The sequence below is a fragment of the Nymphalis io genome, chromosome 24 (assembly GCF_905147045.1).
Source record: "Nymphalis io chromosome 24, ilAglIoxx1.1, whole genome shotgun sequence".
Lineage (NCBI taxonomy): Eukaryota > Metazoa > Arthropoda > Insecta > Lepidoptera > Nymphalidae > Nymphalis > Nymphalis io.
Genome location: NC_065911.1, coordinates 510,511 through 536,610, shown reverse-complemented (window position 1 = coordinate 536,610; position 26,100 = coordinate 510,511). Strand labels below are relative to the sequence as shown.

General features: G+C 40.6%; 1 protein-coding gene and 1 long non-coding RNA gene across 2 annotated transcripts in view; both read left to right on the top strand.

Moving 5' to 3' along the window:
* Nucleotides 1-4,508: 4,508 nt before the first annotated feature.
* The window catches only part of LOC126777984 (GTP-binding protein 2-like), a 309,400-nt gene continuing 287,808 nt past the window's right edge, over nucleotides 4,509-26,100 (top strand). Inside the window, exon 1 of the mRNA XM_050501356.1 lies at nucleotides 4,509-4,587. The gene's annotated coding sequence lies outside the window, so the exon portion shown is untranslated. The remainder of the gene's footprint in view (nucleotides 4,588-26,100) is intronic.
* Nucleotides 6,669-15,970, top strand: LOC126778004 (uncharacterized). Its single transcript, XR_007670117.1, has 3 exons — nucleotides 6,669-6,746; nucleotides 15,315-15,410; nucleotides 15,849-15,970. It is a non-coding gene; the product is annotated as an uncharacterized LOC126778004 (long non-coding RNA).

The following is a 26,100-nucleotide window of genomic DNA, read 5'->3' as shown; positions in this document are numbered from 1 at the left end:
TGGTAGGGCTTTGTGCAAGCTCGTCTGGGTAGGTACCACCCACTCATCAGATATTCTACCGCAAAACAGCAATACTTGATATTGTTGTGTTCCGGTTTGAAGGGTGAGTGAGCCAGTGTAATTACAGGCACAAGGGACATAAAATCTTAGTTCCCAAGGTTGGTGGCGCATTGGATATGTAAGCGATGGTTGACATTTCTTACAATGCCAATGTCTAAGAGCGTTGGTGACCACTTACCATCAGGTGGCCCATATGCTCGTCCGCCTTCCTTTTCTATAAAAAAAAAAAAAAAAAAACGAGGCGTGAAGAGGCATCTTGCGGGCCGGCAAGGCGAAGGCGGCTAGTGCAGAACGTTTTTCCCGTCTGTACTGGCCGTCGTCGCGTTTGGACTCTACTACCACTTACCATCAGGTGGAGTAGAGTCATTTACCCTCCCGGCGAATATAAAAAAAAAAAAAAAAACCTGGTGACGCAAGTGAATAATAAATAATATTAAATATATAACATTATATATAACTTAGGTAGCTAACTGGGTAGGTATCACCCACTCATCAGATATTCTACCGCAAAACAGTAGTACTTGGTATTGTTGTGTTCCGGTTTGAAGGGTGAGTGAGACAGTATAATTACAGGCACAAGGGACATAACGTCTCAGTTCCCAAGGTTGGTTCGCATTTGCGATGTAAGCGATGGTTAACATTTCTTACAATGCCTATGTCTATGGGCGTTAGTGACCACTTACCATCAGGTGGCCCTTATGCTCGTCCGCTTTCCTATTCTATAAAAAAAATATTTATAAGGCTTCGTATCCAGAAGTTTTTGATTCGATTATCATGTAGAGATCCTATACGTGTGTACTCGTAATAAGGAGATGACGCCTTATCCCAGCTGTGGGTAAAAATGCTGTTACATTTTTAAACAAATTAAGTGATACCTACTCAGTCGGGACAAAAACCGACTTTGTTAATATTATATTGTAATATCATTTATTTTATCCTCAGATAAATATTTTATGGTCAATAAAACTTAGTTGTAATTACAATGGCAGTATAAAATTTGATCTTGAAATTGTAATGACGTCATTGGTTGATGGTATGTGAGCTGTTTCTAGTGCGCAATACAATAGTTTTTCTTTTCTACAGGTGAACTCGATAACGGTAGAGGGAGCGCTCGCCTGAACATGTTCAGGCATTTGCACGAAGTGAAAAGTGGTAGGACATCCTCGCTCAGCCACGAGATACTCGGCTTCGATGCTCAGGTGCGCTAATGATTATTTTGACGTTTATTTAAATTAAGAACAATCCCCCACCCACTTGCAAAGCCCGGGCAAACACCACTGCACTTTGATGTGCTTAATTAATGGGCACATTGTCAGGAGATCTGCTTTTATGGGATGAAGTATTGCTATGTATATGAATCAAACCGCATTGAAGCTGCAAGTTAGAGCTCCAAATCACAAGTGGAGGGGAGGCCTTAGCCCAGCAGAGGTGTTATTTTTTTTATAATAAGTAAATAGAAAAAAAAAGTAAAAGTAAGTTGTACACTAGAAGTGAGATTTGGAAGCGTGTAAAGACATTGTTTGCGCCTGAACTCTCTAATTTTCACCCTGGGATTATGTAAATGTCTATGTCCCACTGCTGAGCTAATCCCTCTTCTCCCTTTGATGAGGAGCTTATTCCAATACGTTGTTCCAATTTAGTGGTGCTAATCTGGGTTTTAACACGCTATCATTGGTAACGATTTACACATTCTATTCACTACCATCTCGGTTCTCAATAGGATTAAGAGTGTGTGGGAATAGAGACTGTCTGTGCTTGCACGCACACACAAGTACCATTATTAGTCCCGTGCAGTTGTCTAAACCGTTCGTATCCGTAACAGCCTGTGAATGTCCCAATGTGCTGGGCTAAAGGCGGGTTGGTGGAATACACATGTGGCAGAATTTCAGTGAAATTAGACACATGCAGGTTTCCTCACGATGTTTTCCTTCACCGTCAAGTAGAGATGAATTATAATCACAAATTAAGCACATGAAAATTCAGTGGTGCTTGCCCGGGTTTGAACTCACGATCATTGGTTAAGATTCAGGCGTTCTTACCACTGGGACATCTCGGCTACAAGTTGTCTAAACATCTTTATCTAGTTTTCATACTCATTTTTCAATTATATTAATCTTTGTAAAAGCTTCCGTTATTCTATTATCCAGTTGTATGATGGCGTATGTTACACCCCGTTAACGATAGATGGCGCTCATTCGAAATGTCACATTCCTGAATCGCGCTGTCTAGATATTCGCTACGGAGTATATATAGTGTAGAAGTGATTGTTCTTGTAATCTAATAAATTGTAGTTTCATTTACCTATCAGTGTTGCAGAACTATCGATAGTTTGACCTCGAAAACTATTATCGACAGTACTTCCGAAAGTATCGTCTTGTGTCAATATTGTCGATATTATCGATAGTTACTATAGCTCTCTGTTCACAATACTATTGATAACTCGTTTGCCTGCCTCGTTGGTCTAGTGGCTTGATATAAGACCGCAGACCCCGGAGGTCCTGGGTTCAATTTCCAGGTCGGGCCAATAAAAAGTTATTGGGTTTTTCTGTCAGAAAATTCTCAGTAGCAGCCCGGAGTCTGGAAGTTGAAAGTGTGTACACTCCCGTGCCTCGGAAAGCACGTAAAGCCGTTGGTCCTGCGCCTGAACTCTTTCCGGTCGTATCGGATCGCCGTCACATCGGATTATGGGAGTTAGGGAATAGAGGGTGCATCTGTGTTTGCGCACACACTTGTGCTCTATAATATCTCCTGCGTAGTTGGCTAATCTCTCTTGAGATTGGCCGCCGTGGCCGAAATCGGTCTGAAGGACATTATTATTATTAATACTATTGATAACAGCAATCCATAGGTATTCATTCGATAGTAACGATTTAATAAAACTTCATTAATAATAGTGTTGTTGCTGGGCCTACTACATTACTTATCTTGAGAAAGCAATAATATAATAATAATAATATTGGACATTATTCACACACGGTCATCTGATCCCAAATTAAGCAGAGCTTGTGTTATGGAAACCAGACAACTGATATACTACATATACTACTTTTCTTTTGTAAATACATACTTATATAGATAATTACACCCAGACTCAGGACAAACAGACATGTTCATGCACACAAATGTCTGTCCTGGGTGGGAATCGAACCCACGACCTTTGGCATGAAAGGCAAATCAATACGTTGTGCCTACGTATTAACTTTTATTAATGTAAGCAAAAATCACTGTCCATAATGGCACCTAGAAACAGGTCGATATTCGATATGCTACATTGTCAATTAATACATTATTATATGTTCTGTCGCCAGTCGCCATTCTAACATCGCACTGTAATATCGTCGTAACAATTAAATATTGTAAATTATATTACAATACATATATCTATACTCAATTGCCTTTCATTACATCATCCACAAGACATTTAAGGCAAAACGTCAATACTATCGAAAAATCATTGATAATCGATAGTCCAAAACTATCGATTTTATCGATAATGGACTATCGACATGCAACACTACCCGGTATTACTTATACCTAAAATGAAAGTCATATAATGTATTACATTCATATAATCAGGGTAATGTAGTCAACTACGGTTGTTCCAAGCTGATGACAGCGGAGCGCATCGGAGAGAGGAGCGCCAAGCTGGTGTCTTTCCTGGACCTGGCGAGCCACAGCAAGTACCAACGCACCACGCTCCACGGGTTACTCCCCGCACTACGCCATGCTCGTTGTAAGTATGTTTATTTATTACTAGTTCCCATAAGTGTGGGGGGGGGGGGCTCAGATTTTAGGTATCCTAAGTCTTTTTCTATAGCCCTGATAACGTGTTTTCAAATTATTATTAGGTAAGGATTTTTTTGGAGTCCTGACATATCAAACCATAAAGTTAATTTTCATTTTATTGAATAAATATCTTATCTTATTAATACATTTTTACAAACAGCTCAAAATCAAAATAATTTATTCAGTTAATAATATATAAACCTAACACCGGCTCAAACTGTAGATCCTACTAAAAATAATCGGCAAAAAACTAAACTCTTTTGCTACAATTAAACTATGTAAGAGTTTAAACACAATTTTTTATCATATTTATAAACCTTTTTGAGCAATACGTCTTATTAATGAAAGTTTTTTAATAGAGAGAGAGTTGGTTCCTCCTAACTGGCCTAGGCCAGTCTGGGTACGGGCCGCGGGGTTGCCCCCTAACCTGTCGTGTCTTTAATTTTTGGCCCGAGGGGCCAGGGTCACAGCGACCCAGTGCCTGTAAGTTTTTTAATTCAGCTACAAGATAATATTATAGATGGCACTGTAGTCATATTATCAACTTATACTATAAAGTTTTTTTTTTTTAATTTCTAGATTTCGGCAACAGCCGGTATAACTCGCATCACAGAAGAACACATCGGTCTTCTGCTGGCTTTGGACATGCAGTTCTTCGCAGTCATCAACAAGTGTGAACTGGTTAGCAACATCAACGCTGTTGTAGCGAGGCTGGCTCAATTGTTGGAACCCGCTAATAAGGTCAGTGATTTTATTTTAAATAGCATCTATAAAGACTAGCTTATAAACTAGGTTATTATTTCTTACATCAATGCTTTTGGGTGATGGTGACCACTAAGCATCAGGTGGCCCAATTGCACACATATAACATAAAGAGAAGCCGGGGGGGGGGGGGGAAAGTTTAACAGACAAACAGATATATTTACTTTCCCATTTATAATATTAGTATATATTGTAATTGGAAACATGCAGGTTTCCTCGCGATGTTCTTCAAGGAGCACGAGATGATAAATCAGGGATGCTGTATAATTTATAGATTTATTTAAATTTAAAGTAATGGTATATATTGGTATTATTACAGAAACCGCTGTTAATAACTGACGAGAATATGGCAAGGAACTGCGTTGCGCCGCAAAAGTCGATACTGGACACCATAGACAATCTAGACGAGGAAATCAAAAAGGATGAGGAGTGAGTAGCTTCACAAGCCTTTATTTAACCCGAAGTGTTTCTGGGTGAACTCTTATGTATGACCTTAAAACGAGTTCCATACTATTGGTAATGGTAATAGTATTGTCTATAGCTACGCCAACCACCCTTGCTAGATACTTGCCTTTCACGCCAAAGGTTGTGGGTTCGGTTCCTACTCAGGACAGACAATTGTGTGCATTAACATGTCTGTTTTTCCTGAGTCTGTGTGTAATTGTCTATACAATAGTATATCAGTTGTCTGGTTGCCATAGTACAAGCTCTGCTTAGTTTCGGATCAGATATATATATATAGTTGAACGCAAATCACAGTAGTGTCGGCCGGCAGGGTGGCCGTGTTCCCGGAGAGCTGCGTGCGCGGCGCCGGCCTCAACGCGCTGCACGCGTGCCTGCTGGCGCTGGCGCCGCGCCGCGACCTGCAGCGCCCCGAGGACGTGAGTGAACCATATGTTGCGCAGTTGACTAGTATCCTTTTTATTAAATTATAAATGTTATAATTTATGTCACTTTACAAGAGGCGTGCGAGTTTCAAATAGACGAAATTTTCCACGTAGGGGACTCGACGGGGCCCGTCGTGGGGGGACTGCTCGCGCGAGGGCGACTCTACGAGGGCGACGAACTTATCATAGGTGCGTTGCGTTCTGTTAGTTGTGAGATGAATAGAGCGACGTATATTTAACACCCCCCCCCCCCCAAGACCTTTGGAGTCCGGCGAGTTCGCGGAGATATACGTGCGCACGATATACCGCAACCGCGTCCCGTGCGGCAGCGTGCACGCGGGACAGTCGGCGTCGCTGGGCCTGGGTTGCTTCCCGCCGGGACTGCGGCAAGGCATGGTGCTGCTAGCGCGGCCGGGGGGCTACGCCGCGGGACACGAGCGGCCCACCTTCGGAGGCTGTCCGCCCGGGACTTGCAGAGGACGACAGTTGGGTCGCTAATTCAAACCTTATTACTAAATAAAAACTTACATGTATTTAAGACAGAATATATATACGCGGCCAGTAGTGCTATTCTAGAATTTTAGATTCATCACTCTCCGGTGATATGTTGACATGATGATGATGAGTGAGAGAATGTTCTTACAGAGTAGCCATACTGATTGTAGCTTTATATTTAAAATTTTATTATACAAACGATTTAAAAAGGCTTTTTTGAATAACGTTTCTACCGCCATGGCAATACTTAGTATTATTGTGTGCTAGTTTGAAAGATGAGTTAGACAGTGTAACTATAGGCACAAGAGACTTAATATCTTAGTTCCCAAGGTTGATGGCGCATTACGATGTTAGGGGTGGTTAATAGACTGTGACAAAGTCTATGGGTAGTGACGACCACTTACCATAAGGTGGTCATTTGCCAGCGTACCTATACGAAATTAAAAAAGTGATATATTTTTTTATTTTCAAAATTCATCGTTACAGATATCAGAACTAGTCCACTCGTCGCAAGCTTCGGAGAAGAATCGAAAGAACGCGAGGAGACAGAACAAGAATATCCTCCAAGACATCGCCAACGTGAAGAACAGCCTCACGAAGGCATCGGACACGAAGTGCACGAACGTGTACGTGTCGGACGACGGAAGCAAGTACAGCGACGCGCACGTGTCGAGCGACACGCAGGACTAGTGCGTGTGTGACGACCTGGTGTTCCTCGAAGACCCAAACGACCCTAGAGGCTGTATATACTTTCAGGTGAGCAGAAAACTCTACTCGTTTTTAAAAGATTAGCAAACCTTAGATATGCGATTCCATGCGATTCGCTACCAGCTCTGCTGTATTGTACACTACAAACACTTCTCGGTCAATATATCTCTATATAAAACACGACACTGTTACACTTAACCACTTATATACACTTTAGTTTTACTTACAAAGTTCCGATAACAACTTCACAGATAACCAAAACGCTAAATTTTTCGCGAATCCATAGTCAATACCACTGAATATTAAGATTTCGACCAAATTTCAAAGTCAAACTTGCTTATATACTCTACTTGCTATTGGAATCGACTATAGATTTGTATGTGTTTGCACAGCACATTGTGGGTGTGTGTTTTTTTTATCCGTAACAGCATGTGAATGTCCTACTGCTGGGCTAAAGGCCTCCTCACCCTTTTTTGAGCAGAAGGCTTGGAGCTTATTCCACCACGCTGCTCCAGTGCGGTTTGATGGAATACACTTTTTTTATCCGTGCAGTGACGGAGAAAGAATACATTTCACTGCCCCTCTCTTTCCCATGGGTATCGTAAGAGGCGACTAAGGGATATCTGAGCGACCATCTGCTCATCTGGTGGTAGGATGTGGAACGTCAATCAAACACAGGAGCAAGATGGTGACTGATTTATTGCGAATATAAAAATACCTACATACAGTTATAATATAAAACCGTCCATTTTCCCCCTTTTTAAATTACTTAAACACTTAAAGTATAGCTATAACAGTAAAGTTTATATTCTTATTAATTAACCGTTAACATTTTCGATCTCATTTTTCCTTTTGTTAATTACCGAGCCGTGCTGATTAGTCCGCGATAAAGAAAACCGATCTTTTTTATTTAGGTTAATCACTTGATCGTGATGTCTACGCCACGTTACTCCATCTCCCACGTCTACTTTATACGACACTGGACCCGATTGACCTGTTACAGTTCCCCCTGTCCACTTAGTTCCGTTCTTAGTATAATCGCGTACCATAACGTCATCACCTACTTTAATTTGACGTGTTGACCCCATTTTATTAGCAACCTGCCTATCTTGCACCGACTCCACGACCTTTGACACGTTCGGGCGTAACGCGTCCAGACGTCCTCGTAAGCGACGTCCTAAGAACGCGACGGCCGGAGAAACTCCCGTAGTAGCATTTTCACAGTTTCGATACTGAAAAAGAAATTTCAATAGGGACAAAGACACATCCTCTTTTAAGTATACTGCAGGTTTTATGACTTTTTTTACGGTTTTTACGGCATTCTCAGCCGCGCCGTTACCTTGAGGTCTGTATGGTGCCGTTGATATATGCTTTATACAGTTTAAAATACAATAATTATTAAAATCTAAAGAACTGAAAGGGGGACCGTTATCCGTAACTAGTTGCGATGGAAGCCCGAATCTCGCAAAAATAGTTCTTAAAACGGAAATGGTCGAATCTGCGTCCGTTCGTAACATACATACAACTTCCAGCCACTTGGAGTGCGCGTCGATTAATATTAAATATTTTTTTCCTGCACATTCAGCGAAGTCCGCATGTAAGCGTTGCCACGGATGAAGAGGAAATTCCCACGGATGCAAAGTAGCCCGCGGGGGTGCGTCTCGAACCATGCGACACGCTTCGCAATTCCGACACAAATTTTCTATATCCCTATCAATATTAGGCCAATAGATATAACTTCTTGATACATTTTTCATTTTATTTATACCAAGATGACCTTCGTGTATTTCTTTCAAGATCTTTTTACGTAATTGTGGCGGTACTATGATTCTATATTTATAAATTAAACAACCTAATTCTAAAACAATTTCGTTTTTCCTACTAAAATAAGCTTTTTCTTCCTCGCATTTCGTATAAGACGGCCATCCAAACAACACATAACCAACGATCTTACTTAATAATGGATCTTTCTTTGTTTCGCGACTAATATCTTTAAAATTAATGGGTAAGTTATCGTCTATTATATTGATATAACTTAACGGCGCAGGCGATGATGATCGGTGTTCGCACGGCAGGGGTAAGCGGGATAACGCATCGGCCGGACTGTTCTCGCACGAACGCACAAATTCTACCGAAAATTCGTAAGCCGATAGCCGCGCCGCCCAGCGCTGCAAGCGACTTGCAGCCGTTTGAGGGATACCGCATTTTGGACTAAAAATGTAACTTAACGGTTGATGATCCGTTCGTAGTACAAATCGTCTACCGAAAAGATATTGATGATGTTTAATAATCCCAAAAAAGATAGCTAACGCTTCTTTATCAAGTTGGCTATAATTAATTTCTGCACTATTAAGCGTGCGCGACACACAGCTCACGGGGCGCTCGCTGCCGTCCGGGTAGCGGTGCGCGAGAACGGCGCCCAGCCCGTTCGCGCTGCTATCCACCGACAACACCAACGGCCGGCCCTCTTCGTAGTGTGCCAGCACCTTATCCCCTGTCAATACACTCTTAGCCTTAGAAAAAGCCGCTTCACAATCCGCGTTCCAATTCCATTCAACATTTTTTTTTAGTAAACTATGTAAGGGATGTAAAATTATACTAAGATTTTGAATGAATTTACCATAATAGTTTAGCATTCCTAAAAAACTCTTTAACTGAGTAACATTTTCCGGTCGTGGCGCATCGCATATAGCTGATATTTTTTTATTATCGGGGTGCAAGCCTAATCTATCTATAATAAAGCCTAAATATTTGACGTTAAATTTCAAGAAACTACATTTGTTTAATTTTACCGTGAAACCCATAGACCGTAACCGTTCCAGCACAGCTCGTAAATTACTCATATGTATTTGTCTATTAGAACCTGTCACACATATATCATCTAAAAACACTACCGTACCGGGAACCCCTCGGAGCGTCTCTTCCATAATTTTTTGAAATTTTTCCGGTATACATGATAACCCGAAAGGTGTGCGGCGATATACGAAGGTGCCGATATGAGTAGTGATCGCGGTATAAGGTTGAGATTCCTCTGATAAAAGGACTTGTTGATATGAGTGTTTCAAGTCAATTTTTGAAAACTCCTCACCCCCACTCAATGCTGCAAACAATTCCTCTATACGAGGCAAAGGGTAATAATCACGTTTTAATTTCGGGTTTATCGTAATTTTATAGTCCCCGCAAATACGTATTTCGCCGCATTCCTTCACCACGGGGACGATCGGAGTTCCGTACTCCGAGTGGTCCACGCGGTAGGTATAACCCTCGCGCTCGAGGCGCTCGAGCTCGTTCTCGACGCGGCCGCGCAGCGCGAGGGGAACGGGGCGTGCCCTTACATAAACCGGTTCCTTATCCGTGAGATGCAATTGAATTGTTTTCTTACACGTACCTAACTTATCTGTAAACACTTCAGTAAATTCGTTTATTAAACAGTCTATAAAATTATCTTCTACAATTTCTTTTAACGTTATTTTTTTTTTATTCAAAGCGCGCATCCAATCACAGCCCACTAAAGGGCGCGACCCATTTTCTATGACGTATAAAGCTAGATTTTCCGCCTTAATTTCGTTAAGAGTAACATTTACATTAATATAACCAAGGGACTTAATTTGAGTCCCGGAATAACAACGTAGAATGAGATTATCTGTATTAATTTTTTTATTAGGGAATAATTTATTAAAAAGTTGATCACTAATGGCAGAGATACGACTCCCCGTGTCTATTTCACATTCTAATACATGACCGTCGATTATCACTTTGATAAAATAGGGTCCATTACCTTTAGCCGCCAATTCGATATTGAAGAAGTCCTCATCCTCGGAGGCACTCGCGTCTACAACATAATTATTATAGCTATTGCGCCCAAATGCACGATTCCGCACTTCCTCACACATAACTTTTAAATGCCCTTTTTTTTTACATTTATCGCAACTATATAGCGCATAACGACACTTATTAGCACTATGAGACTTCCCACATCTCCAACAGCGCACCTCGTCCGCATCCCTCCGGCCGCGGGCGCGCGCGCCGCTGCCGGCCACCGCCGAGGGCCGCCGCGCCGGGCCGCGCCGGTCGCTCACCTGATGCAGGGCTTCTGTGCCCTCGCCGCCTGCACACGAGGCCGTAGTCGGGACCGACGTCGCCCCGCTCACCTCCGCGGGCTTCTCTGCAGCCTCCAGCGCCAGAGCCAACTCCACCGCCTCCTTAAATTTGATATTTCTCTCCGCGAATATTCTAGACCGCATCACTTCATTGACCAATCCAGACACAAATTGATCTCGTAGGTTTTCTTCTAGCGTACTCCCAAAATTACATGTTGTTGCCAGGTGTTTAAGGTTGTGAAGATAATCCATGAGAGGCTCGCCGGGGCGTTGTCTACGTAACCGAAACACGTGGCGTTCGGCTATTTCTGAGCGTTGTGGTTCTAGGTGATCGGATAATAGTTTTACCAATTGATCGAAGTTTTTCGTTTCGGGAAGTGCCGGCGAACATAGATCGCACATTAATGCATAGGTAGCCTCTCCTACAACCGTTATTAATAACGGTACATGCAGTTCCTCTTTAATCTCATTTAGCACAATGTATTGTTTTACTCTTCTAATATACGCCGGCCACTGCTTAGAATTCACATCGAATGGTTCTAATTTTCCAATAGGCATTATTGAAACACTAATTTGTAACTTTTTAAATAAACGCGTGGTATGTAACCGACTCGTCGCCAGTGGAACGTCAATCAAACACAGGAGCAAGATGGTGACTGATTTATTGCGAATATAAAAATACCTACATACAGTTATAATATAAAACCGTCCGGGATGCTAACATCCGCCTGGCTTGTTACCACCGTACGCATGGTGAAAAACTCGTGAAGTGGCTTGCAGCCGCGTTTCGAGGTCAGCCAGTGTACAGCCAGAGCCCGAGCGAGTATTGCCGCGATGGGTGTTGGTCCAATTGGAGACGGCTGTTGAACCAATGCCGGGGGAAACTGTATTGACCTGCCGGTCAGGGAGACCCGAAGAAATGGCTGTTCCGCTGGCCGCCCGTGGCATAGTACAGGGGCCCGAGCGTGCCTAACCAGCTCGTGAGGCTGCCCCACCAGGCCACGCATAATCTCGGGGTGGACCGTCGTGCCGGTTGGTGACCGGTAGGTGGGATCCCGGCGGCCACTTCCGGGGGGGTTCGGGGGCCCTTCCGTCCGGCGGGTCAGTGTATTTTTCCTTTTGGCAACCTCTTGGGGAAACACGCCTCCACACTTTGCCCATCCCTATCGTGGCAATACATCGCTCGCTTCACGTCTCTTTTCCATTTCATTTTTCCCAAATGGCGCAACAAAAAAGAAATAACGGTCGTACAGCGGTGCACACCCCCACCATACCCTCGCTGTTTGAGGTCGAGTTCTCTAACATCCGAGGACTCCACACTAACCTCAACGCTGTCCACCACCATCTCGAGACAGCACGGCCAGCAATGTTGTTTCTCACGGAGACACAAATACTCCGTCCTGCCGATACCAGCTACCTTAATTATCCCGGCTACACGCTTGAAGAATCCTTCAAAGCGAAAGCCGGAGTATGCTTGTTCGTCAGGACGGATGTTTGCTGTCACCGACTGCGCTGCTTGGAGGACCCCTCCTTCTCCATGTTGGTGGTACGTAAGGACCTGGTTCATCAGAGTCGAGTCTACGTGTCCCTCTACAGATCCCACAATGGTGACTTGGAGACAAGCCGATTATTTGACCATCTTAGTCGGGTGGCAAATGCTGCGCAAGAGCAATTTCCTAACGCGGAATTGGTGTTTTTGGGGGATTTTAATGCTCACCACGAATCCTGGTTGAAATCCCTCAAAACTGACCATGCTGGAAGGACTGCTCATGCTTTTGCCCTCACACATGACTTGACCCAACTGGTTGATCAGCCCACCAGGATCCCAAACATTGATGGGCAAGCACCTTCTCTACTGGACCTTCTGCTAACTTCTCACCCGGTGGAATATCAGGTTGTGGTTCAGGCTCCTCTTGGCTCTTCGGATCACAGCCTTATTTCTACCAGAGTGCCACAGGCCAAGCTGCCGCCACTAGCGGTATGCAAACGTCGCGTTTGGCACTATAAGTCGGCGGATTGGGACGGTATGCGCGATTACTATGCGTCGGTCCCTTGGAAGGAACGTTGCTTCAGTGGGAATGACCCGACAGCTAGTGCCGCTGCTGTTGCTGGCGAGATCATGCTGGGAATGGAATACTACATTCCTAGCTCAGATCTCGTCAGTAGGAGTACGCGTAACCGTTGGTTCACTCGTGAATGTGCCGATGCTGTATCATCTAAGCAGGCGGCATATCGCAAGTGGATCAACGGCTGTATTAGCGGGGCATCTAACATTGACTCACTGAAAGCAAACTATAATAAAAATTCCAAGTCCTGTAGAAAGGCATACACGAGAGCGGATGCACAGCGCATTGTACAGATTGGTCATGACCTTGTTTCGCATCCTAGGGGCTCCCGTAGCTTCTGGCGTCTGACCAAGTCTGTGCAAAACAATTTCTGCCAACCTTCGCTGCCACCGCTCAGAAATCCGGACGGATCGCTAGCTCACAGTCCGCAAGAGCAAGCTGATCTCCTGGCTAAACTCTTTGCCGACAATTCCGTCATCGATGATTGTAGTGCACTGCCACCTACAATACCTGCATGTGGCCATACGATGCCTGACATCAAAATCAGGAAACGTGATGTGCGTGCGGAGCTGCAATCACTTGATGTACGGAAAGCTAGCGGTCCCGATGGATTACCAGCCATAGTGCTGAAGAAGTGCGCAGCGGAGCTGTCTCCTGTGTTAACGCGCCTGATCCAACTTTCTCTCTCTTCGGGAAGAGTGCCGGAGGCTTGGAGAAGAGCTAATGTGCAAGCGGTTCCCAAAAAAGGGGATCGGTCTGACCCGGCAAATTATCGGCCAATAGCTATCACCTCAGTACTTTGTAAGGTGATGGAACGGATTTTAAACAACCAACTGATCCATTACCTAGAAGATCACTGTCTAATTAATGATCGTCAGTACGGGTTTCGACCAAAACGGTCCACAGGTGATCTTCTAGCGTACGTAACGCACCTCTGGGGTGAAGCTATCGACAAGCATGGAGAATCGTTGGCTGTCAGCGTCGATATCTCCAAGGCTTTCGACAGGGTCTGGCACAGAAGTCTTCTCTCCAAGCTACCGGCATATGGTCTGCCTGCTCAGCTATGCACCTGGATTGCCAGCTTCCTACACAAGCGTAGCCTTCGTGTTTTAGTAGATGGTTGCGCTTCACAATTCTATGTAGTGAATGCTGGGGTCCCCCAGGGATCTCTGCTATCTCCCACACTCTTTCTTTTGCATATCAATGATATGCTCTCCCTTGGGAACATACATTGCTATGCAGATGATAGTACAGTGCATGGTGGATACCACGGACGCGCAGTGGCTGGGCGGGCGGAAACTGAGGAGAGGCGGGAGAATCTTGTCATTGAACTCGATAGGACGTTAGAGCTCATTGCCAAATGGGGCTCTGATAATCTTGTTGAGTTTAATGCCAAGAAAACACAGGTATGCGCTCTCACGGCGAAAAAGTCAACATTTTCCCCTCTTCCCTCCCTCTGTGGTACTCCGCTGGTGATGCAAAGCAAAATCGCCATGCTGGGGATTGACGTTCGCTGCGACCTTAGTCCAAGGGATTACATCGAGGCTGTTATAAAAACAGCTTCACGGAAACTCGGAGTTCTGAACAAGGTGCGGCGCTTTTTCACGCCACAACAACTGTGCCTGCTGTACAAAACACAGCTACGGTCTTGCGTGGAATATTGCTCGCACCTTTGGGATGGCTCCGCTAAGTACCTACTTGAGGCCTTGGACCGGTTGCAGCGACGTGCCGTACGCATTATTGGCAACGTAAAGGTCACAAACACCCTTGAACCTTTACAATTGCGTCGTGAGATAGCAGCACTGAGCGCATTCTATCGACTGTATCACGGCGAGTGCTCTGAGGAATTATTCTCTCTAATTCCTGCTTCCCCCTTCCTGCTTAAGTCCACGCGAGCTGGTTCTCGATGTCACCGCCTAACTGTGACATCAATTCCATCGCGAACAAAGAAATTTGGCAACTCCTTTCTTTGTCGCACTTCCAAAAAATGGAATTCCTTACCAGCTCACGTGTTCCCCTCCTCTTACAACCCAACCCGGGTTGTAAGAGGCAACCCTTCAAACGAGGCGTGAAGAGGCATCTTGCGGGCCGGCAAGGTGGTGACGGCTAGTTCAGAACATTCTTCCCGACTGTACTGGCCGTCGTCGCGTTTGGACTCTACTACCACTTACCATCAGGTGGAGTAGAGTCATTTGCCCTCCCGGCGAATATAAAAAAAAAAAAATACACATGTGGCAGAATTTCAGTGAAATTAGACACATGCAGGTTTCCTAACGATGTTTTCCTTCATCGTAAAGTACGAGATGAATTATAATCACAAATTAAGCACATGAAAATTCAGTGGTGCCTGGAACATCTCGGCTGTTTTTTTATATGCTAGCAATATTTGCACAGACTTTGCAATATAATATGTAATGCGGTCATGAATTAAATTTGATTGAATATAACAGGCATCCGTGCATGTCCTGAGACACTCCACGGCCATCTACCCAGGGTTCCAGTGCTCTGTGCATGTCGGGAACGTGCGTCAGACGGCCATTATCGAGGTAACGAATACATACATCAAACTCACTTTGCGGAGTGGAATTAAATAGTTTAAATTTGGTATAGTTGGTGGTGTTGCGTAAAATACTTAAGTATGATAATGATATTTATTTTTTAAGTTATATTCCTGTTTAGCGGTAGAATATCTGATGAGTGGGTGGTACCTACCCAGGCGGGTTTGCACAATGCCCTTACCACCAGTTACCACACACTCATAATATATTCTGCCGCCAAACAGCAATAGCATTGTTGTTGGTGAGTAAAACAGTGTAACTGCAGGCACGAGGGACATAACATCTTAGTTCCCAAGGTTGGTGACGCATTGGTGATGTAAGCGATGGTTAATATTTATTGCGGTGTCAATGTCTATGGGCGGTGATGACCACTTACCATCGGGTTGCTCATCTCATTGCTGACCACGGGTATATTTTTCGCTTTAGGGTATAATGTCTCCGAACAACGTGCTGAGGGCGGGCGAGGGGGCCTCCGTGCTGTTCAGGTTCGCCCGCTGTCCGGAGTACCTCATGCGGGGCCGCCGGCTGCTGTTCACGGCGGGGCTGGGGACCAGGTACCGCTCAACGAACCCAACGATAACTTCTAATTACAGTTGAATTGTTGAGCCAATAAAGTATATCAGTCAGTCAGCTCAGTGTTGGTATTCGAGATCGCTAGCTCCACTGACTTTCACTTTCGTGTTCACTTCATGATTGCGCTTCATGAAAGCGGAGGCGTTTCGCCTTGCGGATTAAATTACAAAAAACGACAAACGATGATGGTATTTTTATGTTACATAAAAACAGTGTTGCCAGCCTCTTAGAAGCATCCTCCTGACGGATGAATTGAAACAAATACAAAATACATTTATAAAATGATGTTAAAAAAAAGCAAATCAAGTACTGCAAGTAGCATAAGTAAACTTGAAATATACTCAATTAAATGAAGCTAAAGAGTTAATCCCCGGAGAGAATTTCTTTAAAAAAATGTTCCTCCTAAAAAATGTCTGACCTGAAAATATCCTATTTGATTTCATCTGACATAGCCCTATTTAGGGGGAAAACCCCCAAGTTGGCAACACTGTATAAAAAAATGTGGACCATCCATATAAACTTTCATATATTTAACACTAGGGGACAAATTTTTAATAAACCATCGTATGTGATCGAGCAAATTTTCACTCATCACTCATTTTTATTCAGTCAGTTAATTAATCAGTGTCAGAGTTTTTATTACGTTTATAACATACATGCAAAACGTCTATGATTAAGTATAAATAATATTGCAATATATAAAGGCTTATATATATATATATATATATATATGAAAATATAATATGGAACTAATGGCTTCTTATGTATGTACACACATACATCCAATTTAAAGTTAATATTAAATAATTATATAACTAGGTTTATGAAATAACGTACATACACAATGGATATTACATCTTGGTTCCCAATGTTGGTGGCACATTGACAATATAAATGATGGTTAATATTTGGTAAAACGCCAATGACGCGGTGGAGAATTACCACCAAACTTACATTAGCCTTCCTATTCGAAATTAAAAAAGAGAAACAGAAATCGCAACAGTAAAAGGTTATAAGTCTTTATATTTGAAAATATGTACATTCAAAAACATTAAATTCTTAGTTATACCATGTTTGCCTATCTACCCTTCCGTGACGCCACGGTGACAGGACCATGATAATCTTATCGTATGTTAAATTGTTACAATAATAACTTATTTAGAAGTTAGTTGACTTAAAATTTCAAATAAACTGAGATTTAAATTAAATATTCTTATTTAAAATCAAAATAGCACTATTTACGTGTTAATATTGTATTTAATACACTTTTTACAATTAGTTGAAATGTATATTTAGTATATTCCAATCGTAGGAGTAAATATAAACTAACTTTATATTTCCATATCCCGTGATATTCGCTAACAGCTCAGCTTAACTACTTTCCCGAATAAAACGCAATTTTTTCGCAAATCCATAATGAATATCACAGATAATTCAAAATCTCGACCAATGATATCGCGCCAATTCAATGTCAGTTGTTAATTTGCCTTTGTCTACTCTTGTGGTTTTAACACACTAGTTATTTTCTATTTAAATGAAATAACATATTTATATGCATACATATATAACGTAACTGTTTTTAAAATGATAATCACGCCCCAAGGAACAAATCTTTAGGTTTGTATTTTTTTTTTTTTTTTGTTAATGGTAGCTCTTACAATGCCGATGTTACTTTTGCATTAAGCCGCGCTGATATGTAAGACTCCAATAACAATTGATTATAAATTTAAAACAATAATGTTGTACGGTAAAATATTTTTTGTATTTATTTAAAAAAAAACATGCTTAGCATTTTACACACAATTTTGGCGCCATTAATATAATCACTACCTCAAGAGGTAAACCAAAATTAGCTTTCATATTTTTGTATTTAAACTTTGTACATTAAATGATATATCCAGTTCCTGTTTATAAATTGCAATTTTAAGTTAATGATACATATTTATATAACATTACGATATCTAACTATCAATGATCGGATTATTTAATGCCGATTTTACTTTAGACGATATGACATTGACTTTTTATACTTTGTATTAATTAATATTTTTATAGCTATAGGTGGCATCGATATTAATTAAACTACAATAATATTAAACATAATTTAATAAAAGCAATTAATGGTTGAATAAGATTTTTTTTTAAACAAAGATAATTAGTATCATTTACGTTTTTGGTCTAAGAAAACGTGTCGCGTTAAAAGTTATTTTTTTTAATAAAAAAACATATTCAAACCTTTACTAACCTGATTATTATATTACACATAACAAATTTAAAAAAATTGCAGCATAAAATAATGGTAATTATATATAAATTAAAAAATAAACATCCAGGTATTTAGGTACAAGTTGTAATAACTCGGTCATATTTTTTTGAGAACTTCAGGCATTATAAGCACGAACTATTCCCGTCAATCATATTCTGATCAGTTATAAATATAAATGAAATTTCGTCTATTACCTAACTTATGCAATACTAAATTTGAATATGTACCAAAACAAAATTATATATTACTATTTTGGTAAATTTTTACAAATTCAAGCGATTCATCACTGCTTGAAAATTATATTTTATTCTTATTAGGCGCCATTTTGAATATATAAGGAATGGCCTGTGTTTAAGACTCTGCGGCAACATGAATGGAAAAAAATACCGCTAAGCTAAATAACAATAATTATGAAAAGAATAGCAGACCTAACATCAGAAATAGCATTTGAGTGATAACCATCCTCAAGAATATTAAAAAATGCTCTGTTATGTCATATTCTGTTATTTTGAAAAGACCCTATTTTCAAATTCGTATTGTGTTATTTAAATTTATTAAAATATTAAATATTTTTAAACATAATCATGACGCCATTTTAAATTTCAATTTTGGCGCGATTCATATTATTGTATTGTTGTATACATATCTTTTGTCGAAGTATTTAAATTTTGTACATTAAATCTAAATGATTTTTCTAGTTCCTGTAAGCTGATATGACTTGCTATTTTAAGTTAAATATACGTATTTATGTAACAAAAACGTAAGACATTTTTAAGTGACACCATTTTGAAATTCAGAAATATTTATGGGAACAAAATTAATTAAATAATTTGCTGTTTCGTTTTTCATCTGTAAAAACAATTGTAAGTAAATATTTTAATTTATAATTTGTATGAACTAAAAATACCTAAAAAGTAATCCTACTAAAAAAATGTATATTTATAAGTGTATTTTTTACATTTACTCTATATTTATCATCAAATTTGTATTATATATATATTCCACTAAGATTCATTTTAACTTTTATCTTCTTCTTAACGACTTTAAAATTTTCTTACATATCTTATTGTTTATACAATAATAGTCCTTATTGCATAAATTTTAAGTACGTATTTTATTAGATCTCTTTGCCTCAAAGTATTAATTAATCCGAATTAATTTAATTTGATAAAGTAATGGTAAGCGATGAAATGATGGTGTAAAATAATTAATTGTGTATTATCTGTGGCAGTTCGCTTAGATTATTAATTTGAAACGTGTGTTTCTTTAATTTTTTAATTTTGTCAGAGTAAACGGCCATTTTTAATAAAAGTTAGCTTCGTGTCATCGATTTATGAAAATTTTAGGGTGTAATTAGACTAAATTAATCTTTTTATTTAATTATGCTTTGAATAAAACGTGTGATTGTGACTTAAAAAAAATAAAACAATGTTTTTTACTGACTTAGAAAAATATTATATATTAGCAAAGATTAAAAAAAATTTTAAATCAGTCATTCAATATTAAAAAAAAAAATTAAAACATTTTTTAGCACATCATTAGACTATAATAAAAATAATTAAAGTATGTTGGATTTTTTATTTAAAATCTTTATAATTTAAGCTACACTTTGTAAAAAATAAATTGGCAATTATTGTGTCAACCCGCGTTCATAAGAAAGTTTCACGACAATGCGCGCTTGCTGAGTTGGTGATAATTAATCAAGTAGACTTATAAGTACATTCGAATTATTTCACAAAGGTTTAAAGCTACTAGTTGTGGATATATGCAGATTCTACCTAGAAGAACTGAACCGAAGAAAGAAACCCAATAGTAAATCTTGTAGCGTTAATCGAATTCCATACATTAGTAATATCATAAATATCATTGTACCCATTTAGTCGATTATATGATTTAATTAATGATTAAACGAACTTACCATAATGTCAATATGTACCAAAACAAAATTATATATTACTATTTTGGTAATTTTTTACAAAATTCAAGCGATTCATCACTGCTTGAATATTATATTTTATTCTTATTAGGCGCCATTTTGAATATATAAGGAATGGCCTGTGTTTAAGACTCTGCGGCAACATGAATGGAAAAACATACTGCTAAGCTAAATAATAAGCTAAATAATAAATACAATAATTATTAAAAGAATAGCAGACCTAACATCAGAAATAGCATTTGTGTGATAACCATCCTCAAGAATATTAAAAAATGCTCTGTTATGTCATATTCTGTTATTTTGAAAAGACCCCATTTTCAAATTCGTATTGTGTTATTTAAATTTATTAAAATATTATATATTTTTAAGCATAATCATGACCCCATTTTAAATTTAAATTTTATAGAATTAGGATTACGTTGTTAATGTACCAGGAGAACATAAACAGTGAGACGGTTTCACCGAACAATTAGATTAAAAGAGTCACTCATCACACGGAATATCAGGTTGTGGTTCAAGCTCCACTTGGTTCTTCGGATCACGGCCTTATATCTACCAAAGTGCCACAGGCCAAGCTGCCGCCATCAGCGGTATGCAAACGTCGCGTTTGGCACTATAAGTCGGCAGATTGGGACGGTATGCGCGATTACTATGCGTCAGTCCCTTGGAAGGAACGTTGCTTCAGTGGGAATGACCCGACAGCTAGTGCCACTGCTGTTGCTGATGAGATCATGTTAGGAATGGAATACTACATTCCTACCTCAGATCTCATCAATAGGGGTACGCGTAACCGTTGGTTCACTCGTGAATGTGCCGACGCTGTATCATCTAAGCAGGCGGCATATCGCACGTGGATCAACGGCTGTATTAGCGGGGCATCTAACATTGACTCACTGAAAGCAAACTACAATAAAAATTCCAAGTCCTGTAGGAAGGCATACACGAGAGCGGATGCACAGCGCATTGTACAGATTGGTCATGACCTTATTTCGCATCCTAGGGGCTCCCGTAGCTTCTGGCGTCTGACCAAGTCTGTGCAAAACAATTTCTGCCAACCTTCGCTGCCACCGCTCAGAAATCCGGACGGATCGCTAGCTCACAGTGCGCAGGAGAAAGCCGACCTCCTGGCTAAACTCTTTGCCGACAACTCTGTGATCGATGATTGTAGTGCGCAGCCACCAACAATACCTTCATGTGGCCACACGATGCCTGACATCAAAATCAGGCAACGTGATGTGCGTGCGGAGCTGCAATCACTTGATATACGGAAAGCTAGCGGTCCTGATGGAATACCAGCCATTGTGCTGAAGAAGTGCGCGGCGGAGCTGTCTACTGTGTTAACGCGCCTGTTCCTACTTACTCTTTCTTCGGGATGTGTGCCGGAGGCTTGGAGAAGAGCTAATGTGCAAGCGGTTCCCAAAAAAGGGGATCGGTCTGACCCGGCAAATTATCGACCAATAGCTATCACCTCAGTACTTTGTAAGGTTGTTGATCGGATTCTAAACAACCAACTGATCCATTACCTAGAAGATCACTGTCTAATTAATGATCGTCAGTACGGGTTTCGACCAAAACGGTCCACAGGTGATCTTCTAGCGTACGTAACGCACCTCTGGGGTGAAGCTATCGACAAGCATGGAGAATCGTTGGCTGTCAGCCTCGATATCTCCAAGGCTTTCGACAGGGTCTGGCACAGAAGTCTTCTCTCCAAGCTACCGGCATATGGTCTGCCTGCTCAGCTATGCACCTGGATTGCCAGCTTCCTACACAAGCGTAGCCTTCGTGTTTTAGTAGATGGTTGCGCTTCACAATTCTATGTAGTGAATGCTGGGGTCCCCCAGGGATCTGTGCTATCTCCCACACTCTTTCTTTTGCATATCAATGATATGCTCTCCCTTGGGAACATACATTGCTATGCAGATGATAGTACAGTGCATGGTGGATACCACGGACGCGCAGTGGCTGGGCGGGCGGAAACTGAGGAGAGGCGGGAGAATCTTGTCATTGAACTCGATAGGACGTTAGAGTTCATTGCCAAATGGGGTTCTGATAATCTTGTTGAGTTTAATGCCAAGAAAACACAGGTATGCGCTCTCACAGCGAAAAAGTCACCATTTTACCCTCATCCCTCCCTCTGTGGCATACCGCTGATGATACAAAGCAAAATTGCCATGCTGGGGATGGACGTTCGTTGCGACCTTAGTCCAAGGGCATATAATTACATCGAGGCTATTATAAAAACAGCTTCACGAAAACTCGGGGTTCTGAACACGGTGCGGCGTTTTTTCACGCCACAACAACTGTGCCTGTTATACAAAACACAGGTACGATCTTGCGTTGAATATTGCTCGCACCTTTGGGATGGCTCCGCTAAGTACCTACTGGAGGCCTTGGACCGGTTGCAGCGACGTGCAGTACGCATTATTGGCGACGTAAAGGACACAAACACCCTTGAACCTTTACAATTGCGTCGCGAGATAGCAGCACTGAGCGCTTTCTATCGACTGTATCACGGCGAGTGCTCTGAGGAATTATTCTCTCTAATTCCTGCTTCCCCCTTCCTTCTTAAGTCCACGCGAGCTGGTTCTCGATGTCACCGCCTAACTGTGACATCAATTCGATCGCGCACAAAGAAATTTGGCAACTCCTTTCTTTGTCGCACTACCAAAAAATGGAATTCCTTACCAGCTCACGTGTTCCCCTCCTCTTACAACCCGGGTTCCTTCAAACGAGGCGTGAAGAGGCATCTTGCGGGCCGGCAAGGTGGTGACGGCTAGTTCAGAACATTCTTCCCGACTGTACTGGCCGTCGTCGCGTTTGGACTCTACTACCACTTACCATTAGGTGGAGTAGAGTCATTTGCCATCCCGGACATATAAAAAAAAAAAAAAGTTAGGATTACAGTGTTAATGTACCAGGAGATCATAAACAGTGAGTCGGTCTCACCGAACGATTAGATTAAAAGATCATAAACAGTAAGTCGGTCTCACCGAACGATTAGATTAAAAGAGTCATTTAGTTTCAGTTAGGATTACAGTGTTTGCATTTGTGTGCATGAACATGTCTGTTTGTCCTGAGTCTGGGTGTAATTTTCTGTATAAATATGTATTTACATAAGAAAAGTAGTATATGTAGTATATCAGTTGTCTGGTTTCCATAGCACGAGTTTTGTACAAGCTTAATTTGGGATCAGATTGCCGTGTGTGAAAAATGTCCCAGGATGTTATTATTATTAGTTTCAAAGATTTAGAATTAGGATTACGTTGTTTATGTACCAGGAGAACATAAACAGTCAGTCGGTCTCACCGAACGATTAGATTAAAAGAGTCAATTAGTTTCAGTTAGGATTACAGTGTTAATGTACCAGGATATCATAAACAGTGAGTCGGTCTCACCGAACGATTAGATTAAAAGAGTCAATTAGTTTCAGTTAGGATTACAGTGTTAATGTACCAGGAGATCATAAACAGTGAGTCGGTCTCACCGAACGATTAGAATAAAAGAGTCAATTAGTTCCAGTTAGGATTACAGTGTTAATGTATCAGGAGATCATAAACAGTGAGTCGGTCTCACCGAACGATTAGATTAAAAGAGTCAATTAGTTTCAGTTAGGATTACAGTGTTAATGTACCAGGAGATCATAAGCAGTGAGTCGGTCTCACCGAACGATTAGTTTAAAAGAGTTAATTTTGACGAGACGTTTGGCGTGGTTGGTAGTTACTTGCCTTTCATGCCAAAGGTCGTGAGTTCGATTCCCACCCAGGACAGACATTTGTGTGCATGAACATGTCTGTTTGTCCTGAGTCTGGGTGTAATTATCTATATAAGTAAGTATTTACAAAAGAAAAGTAGTATATGTAGTATATCTGTTGTCTGGTTTCCATAACACAAGCTCTGCTTAATTTGGGATCAGATGACCGTGTGTGAATAATGTCCAATATTATTATTATTATTATTTCTATTTAACTTTTAAAGTTTCTCTTCTTTCGAAGAGCTTAAACCGAAAACGCGGGCTGCAGCCAAGCGTTAAGGAGTGTTGCTTATATTAAAAACGTTGATGATAAAGTGGATGATGATATAAACTTTCGGGTGATACGGCAGGTGTTAAGGATTATGGCTTTTTGAAGTATATGGAGGATATACGCTGGCATTTGTAAGGTGTTCAGACTTTGTGTCAAGGATTTTGGCACGATACCTGTGGATGATAGGACTATTGGGACTATGTGTACTGTTTGTGCTTTTCATTGCGTTTTAATTTCTATGGCGAGATCTTGATATTTACTTAACTTTTCAGATATTTTGGTTTGTATGTTATGTGAATTAGGAACGGCTATATCGATAAGATAAACGATTCTATTGATTTTATCATGAACGGTAATATCTGGTCTATTATAACAGATAGTTTTGTCAGTTATTATTGTTCTATCCCAGTAGATTTTGTGGTTTCTAGTGTCTAATACACTTTCCAGTTTATATTTGTAATATGGATTCATTTCTGTTATAAGTTTATATTTGTATGCTAAATGTTGATGTATGATTGCAGCCACTAGATCATGTCGATGCTTATAATCGGTCTGTGCGAGAGAGTTGCAAGCCCCCGTTATGTGCTGAATAGTTTCAGAGGCTGCGTTACATTGTCTACATAAGTCAGTAGGTTGATTATTATCCTTCATTATGTACTTCCTATAGTTACGAGTTTCTATTATTTGGTCTTGAATGGCGAGCAAAAAACCTTCGGTCTCAGGGAACAGTTCACCTCGTTTGAGCCATTCGTTCGACTTCTCTTTGTCGACGTGGGGTTGGTTCAAATAGGCTCGGTGCCTCCCATGCAGTGTTTTTTCAGTCCATGCCAACATTTGTTGTTGTTTACTTATGATATGTTCGTTTACTTGAGTGTTTTTGTCATGTAGGTTTAATGGTGTAAGCTTTTTGTCTATTTCTGTTGCGTGTCTATGTAGAGGTGAGCGTTCGGATTTATCATGGAAGTATGCTCTGAGTGAGAGTATCTGCTTATTGTGTAAATTGTGTATGTCTGTTATTCCCCTTCCTCCTTCTTTGCGTGGTAGTGTGAGCCTTTGAATACAAGATTTTGGATGATGTTTCCTATATTTAGTGCAGTGAGTGCTTATAGTTTGCTGCAATTTTTTTATGTCACTTTTTGACCATTGTATTATTCCGAAAGAGTACGTAAGTAAGGGTATGGCAAATGTGTTAATAGCTTTTATTGTGTTTTTAGAGTTAAGGTGTGTCTTTAATACGAGATTTAATCGGTGCGAGAATTTTGTAAGCAGTTCTTGTTTTGTCGTAGTTTGTAGTATTTGCCTAGATTGTTTAAAACCAAGGTATTTATGTGTGCTTAGTTCATCCATTGGTTCAATTTGTTCACCAGTTTCGAGTGTGTAGCTATTATTAAGGATTTTTCCTTTCGAGATTGACAGAATTTTGCACTTGTCAACTCCGAATTTCATATGAATATCTTTTGAGAACTGTTTCGTAATGCTTGCTAACTCAAGCAGCGTGTTTTTGTCAGTGGAGTAGAGTTTTATATCGTCCATGTACATGAGGTGTGATAAGTTATATTGGGTGTTAATACCGTAAAGTGTGAATCCTGTATTGGTTTTATTTAACAAGAGTGAAAGAGGATTTAAGGCCAAGCAAAACCAGAGGGGGCTCAGAGCATTTCCTTGAAAAATTCCTCGTTGGATACGGATTAGTTCAGTAGTTAGAGATTTCATGGACGATTGTTTTATTTTTAATACAGTTTGCCAGTTTTGCATCGAATTTTTAAGAAACGATATGAGGGTAGGGTTTATTTTATACAATTTTAAGACATACAATAACCAGCTATGCGGGACTGAATCAAAAGCTTTTTGATAATCAATAAACATAGTATGGATATCTGT